Source organism: Pelmatolapia mariae, linkage group LG3_W (genome assembly GCF_036321145.2).
Source record: "Pelmatolapia mariae isolate MD_Pm_ZW linkage group LG3_W, Pm_UMD_F_2, whole genome shotgun sequence".
Lineage (NCBI taxonomy): Eukaryota > Metazoa > Chordata > Actinopteri > Cichliformes > Cichlidae > Pelmatolapia > Pelmatolapia mariae.
Window position 1 is genome coordinate 71,082,293 of NC_086229.1, and position 12,728 is coordinate 71,095,020.

Sequence of the window (12,728 nt, forward strand, 5' to 3'; positions counted from 1 at the left end):
TGGTGGTCGAAGCGGGAGAGGAAAACACTTTCAAATGTAAGTATATGAAAATCTGGTTGTACAAAAGTTAAATTGTTATAGCGGTCATGTTGTTGAGCTTTGGGCATCTGCATAGACATGTTTCTTTTATTTAAATAACCGTAAACCAGCTTGTATGGCGGGTCCCGCGGTTTTTCATGTAATGCCGCTTACATACAGCTAATTTTGATTTTTTCAAATTGGTGATATGTTGTGGGGAACAAAGACCAAACGGCTTAATTTATTAAAACGAGCAGAAAACGATCACCTCTTCACTGGGGTGAAGAATTGGGCCGCTACGGCGTGGATGTACAAGAATAAATCAATTTACACATCATATTCATATGAGTGCGGTCCTATTAACCCTCATGCTCTACAGCAGCGGTCCCCAACCTTTTTGCGCCGCAGACCGGTTTATGTCAGACACGGAGCGGCCTTTAAGGTATGGCGGATAAATACAACCACATAAAATGATCCGACCAAGACAAAAACGGTGGTATTTTGTAAATATAATAATAAACGTGAATGTGCTGTGTAATTGTGTAACTTTATTAGCAGCGTCCTCCTGAAAATGCGCCAGCATCGAGAGTAACATCCACGTCTCTGCTGCTTAATGCTCTCTGGTCGCTATGGTAACGTGTAAATATTTCTTTCAAAATAAGACACACAACTACAACAAGGGAAAGACTCAGGGAAACAGAGTTAACGATAAAACCCTGAAAACCATAAATTTCACCGCGGAGCCTCAACTCTCGTGGCCCGGTACCAAACGACTCACGGACCGCTGCTGTACAGAACCTGTGATGTCCAGACGGTGTTCCTCTGGTGTTCTGCTGTGAAAAATTTTGGGTTTAGGGATTAACATAGTTGCCATGGTTTCCTTTCTTCTCTTATTTGTTGTGTGTGATCAGGACAATTCTGGAGAAGATGGGCCTGCAGGGGAAAGTCACCCCCTTGCAGGCCAGAAGACATGAGATAACTTTAAAGAATACAAAGTACGTATGTGTGTTATCAAGAAGATAATTCTTAAGAACACAAGTTAATAAATGTGCAGTTACTGAGAGTTGTTGTGGTGTTTTTATTTGCCTGCTGTCATTTTTGATTTCCTCTGCCTTTAGGATTGCAAGTATCCAGGCTCAGGAGAGGGGGTCAGTGGGAAGCCCACTGCTGCTACTTGGCCCTGGTTTGCCCTCATGGATGAGGTGATAGGACAGATGCCTTCCATTAAGCCTCCTGTCCTAATTTCCTCTCTCCCTCAGGACACTCCAGGGCCAAGCACAACAGTGGGTGACCAAAATGACAGCAATGACGAAGCGGCTCAGCCACCTACGACAGGGAGAAAGAGGGAAAGAGACAGGGATGATGAGCTGCTAGACCTCATCAGAGAGGACATGAGGCAGCAAAGAGAGGCTGAGGAGAGGAGAGCAGGGAGAGGATGGACAGACTGTTTTCACTTCTAGAAAGACTAGTTCCCAAATGAGTTATGTATTGAGAAATTTGTTTATTTGAATATATTTGTTACATTGTTATATGTGTTGCATTAGTTTAAAGGTTTTATGTTATTAATAAATTGATTCAAACAAAGAGTAATTGTCACTGAACTCAATTTGATTTACAGGCATGTTTAACATGTATGAACATAACGCTAACTTTGAACAGTATTACTTGGATATTTATTTGATAGCAATAAAGTAAATAACAATAACAATTAAACAAGAATATTTCAAATACACAGTATGTAAAGATGGAAAAACAATATTTTCAGTTGTTCACACAGGATTAACCTGAGTGACCTGTTCCTGGACTGTTTCTTGAACAACTGTAATAGATTACAGGAAGTCTCTGGCAGTGTTGCTGAATCTGCCCGAGCAAGATCAGACATGGATGGGCTGCTGCAACTGAGACCTGCGGTTTGTCTTTTCTGGTCAGCGAGTGGAGAATCACACAGGGTGGTCTGCAAAGAGCTTTAGGATGCTTCCTCCCACTGTCCACTGCATCGTCCATCCACAGGGTTCGCAGGGCTGGCTCACTCGTGGCTGGCTCACTCGTGGCTGCCACACCACTAAGATGTTTTCAGAAATATGCAAGCAGGAGATGGTGGATGCTATATTATTAGTATAATACTTGTAACTCTGTAGCAGACAACAGTTTGATAAAGTGCTATGTAAAAAACAAACAAAAGATTAGATTCTATACATTTCAAAGATATTTTAGTTTATATATTTTATATGATACAGTACATGTGTACGAATGACCGATGTTGTGCCAAAAACTGATTTCCGGTTTTTGCCCTAAACTGATTGCTCGTATTTAACCTGCTATGAATAACTTGTTGGTCTATAATACGTGAAACATATGTCAAATGTGTCCCTCATTAGTGATATCACGTCACTTTGAGCCACCAGCAACATTCCTGTAACAAGGTAGAAGCTGCAATCAGTTTTTGGCAGTGACTTTTATATATCCTTTATTTATCCAGTTCACAAACAATCTTGTTGACATTAGAAATTTATTTTTTAAGAGTAATCTGGCCAAGAGGACAGCAGACAGCGCAACAAATATATCAATTGTAGCTACAGTATAATCAGAGTTATAAAGATACTTGAACAACAGGTAATTATTGTATATATAAAACCTCTTTGTAAACCATGTTCACCGAAGTCTATTTACCAACATACATAAAGATATTACACATATTACACACGGAAACATTTGAAATCAGTTTTGGCAGGCGAACACTTTTTTGGCACAACGCCGGCAATAATTCAATTATCCGTGTAATTAGCTAAGTAATTCCTAAATGCGTGTAGATTAAAGGAAATTATTTTACCTGGATATGATTGTCTCTGATGAGCCCAATGTACAAAACGTGCGGGCGACGACGATAAGGTTTTTCTAGCTCTTCGAGAATTAAAATTAAAACGGAGCGACATTTCTGGGTCCATTTTGAAGTTTTCGCGCTGTGGTGCTAGCGACCGGAAAAACACGCAAGTAAGGGCGGAGTTGAAGGCTAGGAGGCTGTCCACAACCCATCTGTTATGTTGGTAACTCATTGTTTGTTCAATAAAGTTTCTGTGGAGAAAAAAAGGGGGCTGTCCACAGCCGCTCACTTCATGACTACCCGTCCGTCTAAGGACACTACCTTGTGACGTAGGTAGGTAGTGTCCTTATGAGCATCCTTCCCCTGAATTCGGACACAGCCAGTCACTTCTCACCGCTATGAGCTGCTTCACTTCTTGCCTACCAGCATGTCCAGCAGTTTTAGCTGGACATGTGCTGCGGCGATCGTGAAGTGGAAGCTGCAGCTGCTGAGGCTGCACTACTGTTGAACCTTTTGAAGATGCAGCTTTGTGGTCGTCCACCTGCCTTTTTCTCAGAAATTCCACAGTTCTTTGTGGTCACTCTGAGTTTCACAGCAGAGGTGTTAGGATGGAAAAACTGTGAAAAGATATTGTGGTTTATAAAAAGGCATCACTTAATATCTTCAAAAAGCCACATAAATCTAAATAATATAGTGTAATAACATCACAGCACTGTTGCAGTTTTACCTGCAGTAATTTTAATGTGTTTACTGCACAGAGGCTGATTCAGCTGTGGTTTACTCAGCAGTGAGAACTGAAGACATCAGTTATGGACAAACAACCATCAGAACAAGGAGGCCCAGGTACAGCTGCTCTTTATCTGTGACTGTGGACAGAGACAAGCTAGCTGCTCACCCTGTTTACAGCCATCATGCTGTGAGTGAGATGTCAAAGAAGACAACGACTGAATAAACACCCAAAGAACAAATATCAGAACATTTGAATATTTGAATAAGTCCCAAATATCAGCAGACCATCCAGGTACACAATGCTCTACATGTAGCCATACTTTAGTATGAACACACTTCTGCACTCAGTTTAACAAGTCTAAGTAGAAACATAGGTCACTTCATTCAGAGCATCTGATTTCTGTAATCAATGATTTACAAGCTGTTTAAAAAAAAAGAAAAAGAGAAGAAAAGCTTTGAAGAAACCTCAGATTAACCATTTGTGTGTCTCATGTGAGGAAGGATGTGTTATGATTTATGACAGAGAATGACAGAGGTCACAGGGAGGAAAACATGAGCTTTATTAGCTGGAAGTCAAAAATCAAACTCAGTCAGTGAAACCAGGAACAGCGACACATAAATGAAGTAAAACAGGGAACAGAGACGAGGTAGAGGGAGGACAGACAGGGAACACAGAGGGAACTAATGACAAACTCAAAGTAAGAACTGAAGCTGAGAGAAAGAAACACTAAACCCACACTAGAAGAAATCATGTGATCAAAGTTAAAGATCAGCACAGATCTGTGGCTCCAGGTTTGAAGAAGCAGTTAAAGTGTGAGCAGTGTGGAAGCTCTGTGATTTGTATCCGAGCTGGTTCCCAGTAAAGTCTGAACTGGGACTGTGTGTGATGTAGAGAGGTGGAGATTGGAGGTCTTGATTGAACTACAAAGCTTGTAATCATGTTTCCTGTTGTTTGAACTGTGTGTGTTTGTGTTCAGACTTTAAACCAGAGCCAGACGTCGTCTACTCTTCACTGAAGTAGTCCACCAGTCCAACCACTGACATCCAGCTGCTGGTCTCTAACTGGTCCCCCCAGCACCTCAAACCAGAGGACAGCCACATGTTACAGATTTTTATATGTTTTATGTCTTTTTATCACTGAATTAGACTCTGATGACCCAGAACTACTTACTGGAAGTCAGTTCATTGACTTGATGTTTGTTGGCTTTTGTTCCCACAACAGTGAGCAGTTTCTCTGCAGGATTAATAAACTTTTGCTCTCAGATTTTTTCCTCCGGTGTTTCTGTGGGTTCCAAGTCATCCTTGTTAAAGGCATCTTTCTGTTTGTAGGGCTCTGAATTTTCTCACTTCTCCAGTGAGAACACGACACGAGCTGCTGGATTCTGGACTTCCATGTAACTCCAGAACTTACAGACACGGTCAGACTGAACTAAAATGACCAATGATATTTAGGAATTCAAATCCCTCACTTATTATCAGACTTGTTTAAAGTAAATTATGAAGTTATAGTTGCAAAAATAAAAAAAGATTCAGAGCGATGGACAGTCCTACCTCTGTCTTTTCTGGGTCAGATCGAGAGAATACGTATGAATGTATTACCAAGACTTTTACACCTTTTTCAGATGCTGCCTATAAACACAACTCTACATTTGTTATTTAGATACAATTTTTTCAAATTTATATGACAAGGCAAACGTCCAAGAATCAAGTTTCAAACATTAAAACTGTCAAAACTGCAGGGGGGATTGGCTGTTCCAAATCTGAAATATTATATCTGGGCAGCTCAGATGAGACCCCTGACTGTATGGGTGCGGGATCTGTCTGAAACTCAATGGAAAGACAATATGCGAAAGATCATTGGAATCCCTGCTTTTTTTCTAACATTTCACTTAAAAATATGCATATGGGGGAATGGACAAGAGTTACACTAAAGATTTTGTTAGAGTGAATTGTTAAATGTTTGTCATTTTTATGCTTACCATCTCTACAAAAGGAATTTCACTGTCCCCCTCACCAGATTCTCAAGGTTCTGGGTGGGGGGCTGTAGTCTTTTATTACAGGCAACAACCTTGTGAAGGTCTTTTTGATGTAAGCTTCCTGCCCAGCAGGAGGTCTCACACAAACACAAACACACACACACACACACACACATATTCTTACTTACATACAGAAGTTCACACATATACATACAATGCCTTAAAACCATGTGGGCGTTGCTTTGCTGTGTTTTGTGTGAACTGTCTCTCAATAAAAGGCAGCGAGAGGAGGCCATCGTCGGGGTCATTTCCGTGCTGGACATAGATGAGGTCTCCCTTGTGCAAGTAATCGATCGATCGCTGACTGTCTTGTTTTCTTTCATGATGAATAAGGCTCTATAACAGGGGTGTCGAACTCCAGGCCTCGAGGGCCGGTGTCCTGCAGGTTTTAGATATCACCCTGGGTCAACACACCTGAATCAAATGATTAGTTCATTACCAGGCCTCTGGAGAACTTCAAGACATGTTGAGGAGGTCATTTGGCATTTAAATCAGCTGTGTTGGCTCAAGGACACATCTAAAAGCTGCAGGACACCGGCCCTCGAGGCCTGGATTTCGACACCCCTGCTCTAGAACTAGCGGGCTTGTGGGAACACAGACCCAACAGATTTGTTGTAGAATCAAACAAACATTTGGTCTTCCAAAAGAAATTTCAATTTTATCAAGCCTTTCCTCCCTGCAGGGTTTTGCTCCTATTGTGGAAGACCCTGGCTTCAAAACATGGTCAAATAACGGGCTTCGTAAACTTTGTCATGTTGTGCAAAATGGGCACCTGAGTTCATTTAAACAGCTGAGAGGTCAGTTTCAGCTTCCTTCTTTGGACTTTTTTTTAGATTTTTGCAGCTAAGAAGGTTTTTTTTTAAGAAAAATAAAGAATGGAGGCAAGTTTTGGAGCCCTCACCCATTGATGTAATATTTCTAAAGATATATCAAAGTAATTCCTCCCCAAATTGATTAGTAAATTCTATAACGCATTTATGAGTTTTAATACAAGTGCAACTTTGAATATTAGGCACGGTGGGAAGCTGAGATTGGCTCTCAAATCTCAGAGGAGACTTGGAAAGAGGTGTTCAGTGAAGCCCATCTTGTGACTAATTCTGGGCTGTGGAGAGAATTTAAATGGAAGGCAGACATAAGATATTTTACAACCCCAGAGATATTTGCTAAAATGAACCCTACAACTCCTGATACTGGTACTCACTTAGGAACCCCTTCACAGATATTCTGGTCATGTTCAAAAATTTGCTCATTTTGGAATGACATATTTAAAGCTCTCAATACAGTTTTCCAACAACCATTAATAAAGGACCAACACTTAGCCATTTTAGCAGTACTACCAAATGGTTTTACAGCAGGGGTCTCGAAATCCAGGCCTCGAGGGCCGGTGTCCTGCAGCTTTTAGATGTGTCCTTGATCCAACACAGCTGATTCAAATGGCTAAATTACCTCCTCAACATGTCTTGAAGTTCTCCAGAGGCCTGGTAATGAACTAATCATTTGATTCAGGTGTGTTGACCCAGGGTGAGATCTAAAACCTGCAGGACACCGGCCCTCGAGGCCTGGAGTTCGAGACCCCTGTTTTACAGGAAACAATAAAAAGTATCTCTTAAGAATCTTGCTTACAGCAGCACTAAAGTGTATCACCATTAAATGGTTAAATCATGGCCCACCTTCATATAATATGTGGATTGATAAAGTAAGAGAGATTTATCAGATGGAACAAATAACATATGCTCTGCGGCTTCAGAGAGAATTGTTCAGTGAGCGATGGCGACCCATACATGTTTTATAGTTTCAATAATCTAGCATAGGTTTGCTTCACTTTGTTCATTTATTGTCACATCTTATTTAATATTATATGAAGTTTTTTTTTGTTTTCTAGTATTGTTTTGTGTGTCCGTTTTTTTTTTAAATTTTAACTTGTACTTCTACATGGCTGTCCCTGTTCCTGTATCTGTTCAACTTGTGAACACTGACAAGTATAAGTTGCAAGGCTGTAAATTGCAATAAAAATTGAGTTAAAAAAAGAAAACTAAAGGATCACCACAGAGAGAAGAAAATAACAGAATCAAAGTGAAACTAGAAACAGAATAACAATGAGTTCAAAGTGTGAGGAGGTCTGATGTACCAACAGTGTTCAGGCTGAGAATTATTACCTGCAATGCTCCAGTTTGACCTCATGGTGGCAGTGCTGTCTCACTGTTATAATGGCTACACTCAGACTATAGGAGAGAACAAGAGGCTCTACTAAAACTGATGTTTTATCATGTTTTTATCACATCATGCTGACGTCACCCTGATGACAGCCCACAGTTTGGATGTGTCTGGTTGGTTTTTCAGTTTTCTAGTTGGTGTCATCAGGTTTGTTCTACACTGTGGATGTTGTATCTTATAACACTGCCATGATGTTTACTGTGAGTCTGGAGGTTTGGTGAACCTGCCTCCTGATGTTTTTCACATATTCACAGCAGAAGCTTCATCACAGATCAGACACAAATAACGCCACAATGTTTGGTTACACTGAGCAGGCAGCTGTTACACTAAAACCGTCACCCGGTCAGGTGGGCCTGTTGCTTTACCAATCCGCCGAGGTTTCCGATGTTCATGAATGCACCAGGTGAGAATGAACTCAACTGAGTTTCTCTCTGAGATAACAAGAAGTTCAGGAGGATTATTTTCATCTGGATTCAGTTTGTTTGTGTGTGTGTGTGTGTGTGTGAAGGAGACACGAGGCTGGGTGGACACTTAACATCTGTAATCCAGCTGTGACAGAGAAAAAGAAGTGTAATGTGTGTGTCAGTGTGATGTGTTGTAGTTTCAGGAGTCAGTATGCAGCTACAAAGCTTTTTGTTCAGTGTATACAAACAGCTGTAGCTCCATAAAGGCAGCATGCAGAGACTCACAGTGTCTTATAGTGAGAGGCTGCTTTCTCTCACACATTATGTTCACTTATTATCAGCACATGTTGTTGTTCTGTGGAAGCTAACATCTTGTAGTTTCTGACACTTTGCATGTTTAGCATGAGGCTAAAATTCCCCCTCAGTGGGTCACTGGTGACCTGGTGGATGTTCAGAGGTTCTTTCTTTGTCTCATTCAGACCCAAAGATCATCACAGCTGAGTCTGGAAGGGCGTCACTTTGACATGTCGAGCTCCAAAGTACAACATAAGAATTGTTAAGTGGAGCAGAGCTGACCTGGTGCCAGGACATGTGCTTTTGTACCAGGATGGTCACTTCGTTTCAGCCAACCAGCATCCATCTTTTAAGAACCGGGTGGATCTGCAGGACAGACAGATGAAGGATGGAGACGTGTCTTTGATTCTAAAGGATGTAACTACTACTGATTATGGAACTTACGAGTGCGGTCTTTTCATTGAAGAAACACGCTCATGGGATCACAGCATTGTCTACCTCAGAGTTGCTCCTCCAGGTGAGTGAGTAGAGTTGAGTGTGTGTGTGATCAGAGGTGAAGCTGCTTCCTGGTTGTTGATGTTTGTTTGTTGTATGGATGAGCTGGTGGATGTCAGAGGTAGACAGATGTTTCTCCAGCTGTTGTTTTTGTGGCTGGTAGTCTAGAGTTGTAGAGCAGCATTGTTTGGGTAAGGTTAGAGCAGAAACAAAGACATTTATGAATCAGTCTCTTCTTCTCTTGCTCTCTAACTCGTCTGTAAACATGTGTGGGGAAACTCAATGTTAAAGCCTACAGCTGGAGGGGGAGGGGAGGGGTGAAGCTGGTGGTTGTGAGTCTGTGAAAGTGAATCCTGCCGGTGCCATAGCTGGTGAAAACGTACTTAGTGCAGACACAAAACGTCCATCAGCTTCAAACTGTGTCAGAAAAATGTCCACATGATGACTGATGGATGAGAGAGGTCCCATTTTTGTTGTTGTGCACAAATCATTGAACAACACAAACACTTAGAGCTCCTTTCAGTGCTGCCTGTTTTGTTACTGCACACATTTCTGATGGTCCTACAGTCCAACGTAGCAAACATCTCCCTGAAGCCTCTTCCTTAGAGACGAAAGGTTGGATCAGAGCAGCTGAAAGGACACATCTATGAATGCAGTCAGAGACTTTCTCACAACCTCACACTTCATCTTATCACATTTACACTCAGGTTCTCTTTTTGTCACTGAAATAAATATATGATTAGTGCTTTGATTAGTTCTTCATTTGCAACAATATGGACACCATCATGTCATGTTTGGCTCCTCCAGCTGAGACACAACTTCACAGACACACAGCCCCTCCCCTCACTAACAGCTGGATCACTGCCACAGGTGACACACTCACCTGTCTGTGTTTCTGCAGGTTTCAACATTCACAATGTGATGAGAACTTAATGACTGTGTTTGCTTTATTTTAGACAAACGCACCATCACACCAACACCTAAATTCACACCTCCAACTGCCACCATGCCTTCACCCACCACCACACCTCCACAAACCTCCTCCTCTCCTCCTGGTTCCACCCATACCACTCTTTCTCCATCACCCTCTCCTCCTGTTCTCTCTGTGTTGTTGGTGTCTTCTGTTGGATCATCCTGTGTTTTGGTTCTGCTGGTGTTACTGGTTCTTCTGGGGAAACGATGTCTTCACAGGAAACCTGAAGGTGAGACTCAGACTTCGTGATCTTTCATGTCTGAGTTTGTTTAGTAGAATAAAGTTCAAACTCTTTATGCTTATAGTAATAACTTTCCTAAATGCAGTCTCTGTTCAGATATTTAATTTATATTTCTTTTTAATTTTGTATCATTTCAGCAGTTCAAGAAAAAACTGGTGAAGATGACTTCATCACTCATGTCATATACATTTTGAGATCAGATCATCAACAACATTCATTCAGACAAAGCAAAGGTAGCACTGTGTTTCCTTCAAAGGGGTTGAAGTTGATATTTAACTATCTGCCTAGAGGTGCATCACATGGCTGCTGAGTGGTTAGATTTTTTTCTAAAGCAACTTTTGTGCAACTTTACATTGTAGGAACATGAGGATATTTCAGAAATAGGACATAAACAAAAGGTAATTAACTTTCAGTTTGGTTGAGTATTTTTCTGCTGTGACACTATTGCTGCTTGGCAATAAATCCTATAACATTGGAAAACCTTTTTATTTCTCTTAAATGGTGCAAAATGTGTAAGCAAAATCAGTGTTTGGGTTGAACATCAGAGATGAGTATGTGGGTTAAATGTGGTTGTGTTGGTCACTGTGGCACAAACAGCAAATTCTATGGGGTTGAGGTCAGAACTGCAAACAGGCCGTTACATCCTCTCCAAAGCCAAATTCTGGAGTTAGTCTCTGGTAAACCCCGCTCTGTGGGGTCGAGCATTGTCAGTCCGGTTCAAGACTATGGATATCTGGGCCTGCTGGAGAATCTCATCTTGATATACCTCTCCAATGAGATTACCTCCAATGGTTGATGAACTTTGTTTGTCTACAGAGGGAGATACCACCCGACACCATCACACTGCCTCCATCAAAAGCTGTTATCCTATTGTTGCAGCAATCTGTGTAACGTCCTCTGTATCATCCCTGCTTTGGTCCTAAAATCCACCTGCCATAGGCAGAATCAAGACTCATCTCTGAACATAACGTTCCTCCAAATGTTCATGTTTCAGTGCACATGTTGCTAGGGATGGGTACCGGTATCCGGTGCCATAATGGCACCGGTTCTGACATAAACGGCAGTAACCAGACCGAACAGCAGCGCACATTTCGGTGCTTTGTTTCGGTGTTTTTTTTTTTTTTCATGAGATGTCATACACTTTGGATTCTAGCCGATCATTTTACCTTTACAAGGATAGTAGGCGGGTCCAGGTACATCCGTTCTTTTAGAGCAGAGCTACAGATTAAAAATGCCCGAGGCAAAGCGGTCAAAAGTCTGGCTGTACAGCAAAAGATGCAAACTCAGCAGCCTGCAACAAGTGCTTTAAGTCCCACGCCCCCGGTGCCGGGAGCAAAAAGGAGGAGATCACGTTTAATTGGTTATAACACGGAGTGAGAAATATAAGTCCAGACATGTGTTGTATCCACAGAAACCTCTGAATCTCAGCTAAAATCTCATATAAACCATTTCTACAACCACCAAACTCAACGAAAACAAGCCATGATTAAACGAGCAGTTATGTAAATGCACACAAGTCTGCTAAACAAACAAGGCGAACCAGAAATTCTCCAGACTTCATGTAACCGGCTAAAGATAGGCTGGTTATCTTCCAGAGCTATCACCAATTCCAAACACCAAGTTTCACCACACTCTGACCAAAATTCACTGAATGAGCCACAAAAGAAGACAGCAAAAACACACAGCAGCGCAAATGCGCTAAGACAGAAATTGGCTTACCGTCCAGATTTCCTCCGTTATTTTCGCCGGTAGCCGGTAGCCACATGATTATCAGCAGTTACCACGCCTACCTAGTCACATCAGAGCCGTTTTCCGTCAACAACCTCCATTTTAGACCCACCTATAGACACGTGACTGGACAGTCGTCACATGCAGTAAATTTGGGCCCACGTGGGTTTTGGCCTTGGAACGTCTGATTGTTTGAAGTAACATCAACGTGGCATTGTTACTGTGATTCTATTTGCTCAAACGATTAAAAAGAGGTGTCAATCATGCAAATTGACCAAAAGAAACCAAAGTTACAGCCCCTCAGAGTTTAAAGGGCCAGAGGCCAATTAAGCCCTCCATGCGCACGGCAGAAGAGGCCCATTAACATGTAAATGTGTGCTTAATTCTTCAAAAATGTATTTTTAAAAAAAGCATTTTTTAGGCATGTTAATAAAATGAATTAATTTCTGCTCTTAAATACCTAAAAAAATTCAACTGGCATGGTGTCCAATTGTGTGCCAAAATTGGACATTTTTGTACAACGTCTGGATATTCATGTATTGACAGTGCCGTAATTTTTCACAGTTTTACTTTAGAAACATAAATCTTTGCACAGATGATGTTTATATGTTGGTTACTGAATTTCTGTAATGACATGTGAACTGAGGCATATTTTTTTAAGGGTCATATGCTAAAATTAAAAACAAAATAGGCTAGAATAAAATCTACTTACTTTTTCTGTGCTCCAGTCTCAGTAACTTTGACACAGTAATATCTGCTTCAATATTTACACTTC

General features: G+C 41.3%; 1 long non-coding RNA gene across 1 annotated transcript; it reads left to right on the forward strand.

Moving 5' to 3' along the window:
* Nucleotides 1–1,248, forward strand: LOC134618292 (uncharacterized). Its single transcript, XR_010091896.2, has 3 exons — nucleotides 1–36; nucleotides 930–1,013; nucleotides 1,137–1,248. It is a non-coding gene; the product is annotated as an uncharacterized LOC134618292 (long non-coding RNA).
* Nucleotides 1,249–12,728: the final 11,480 nt, after the last annotated feature.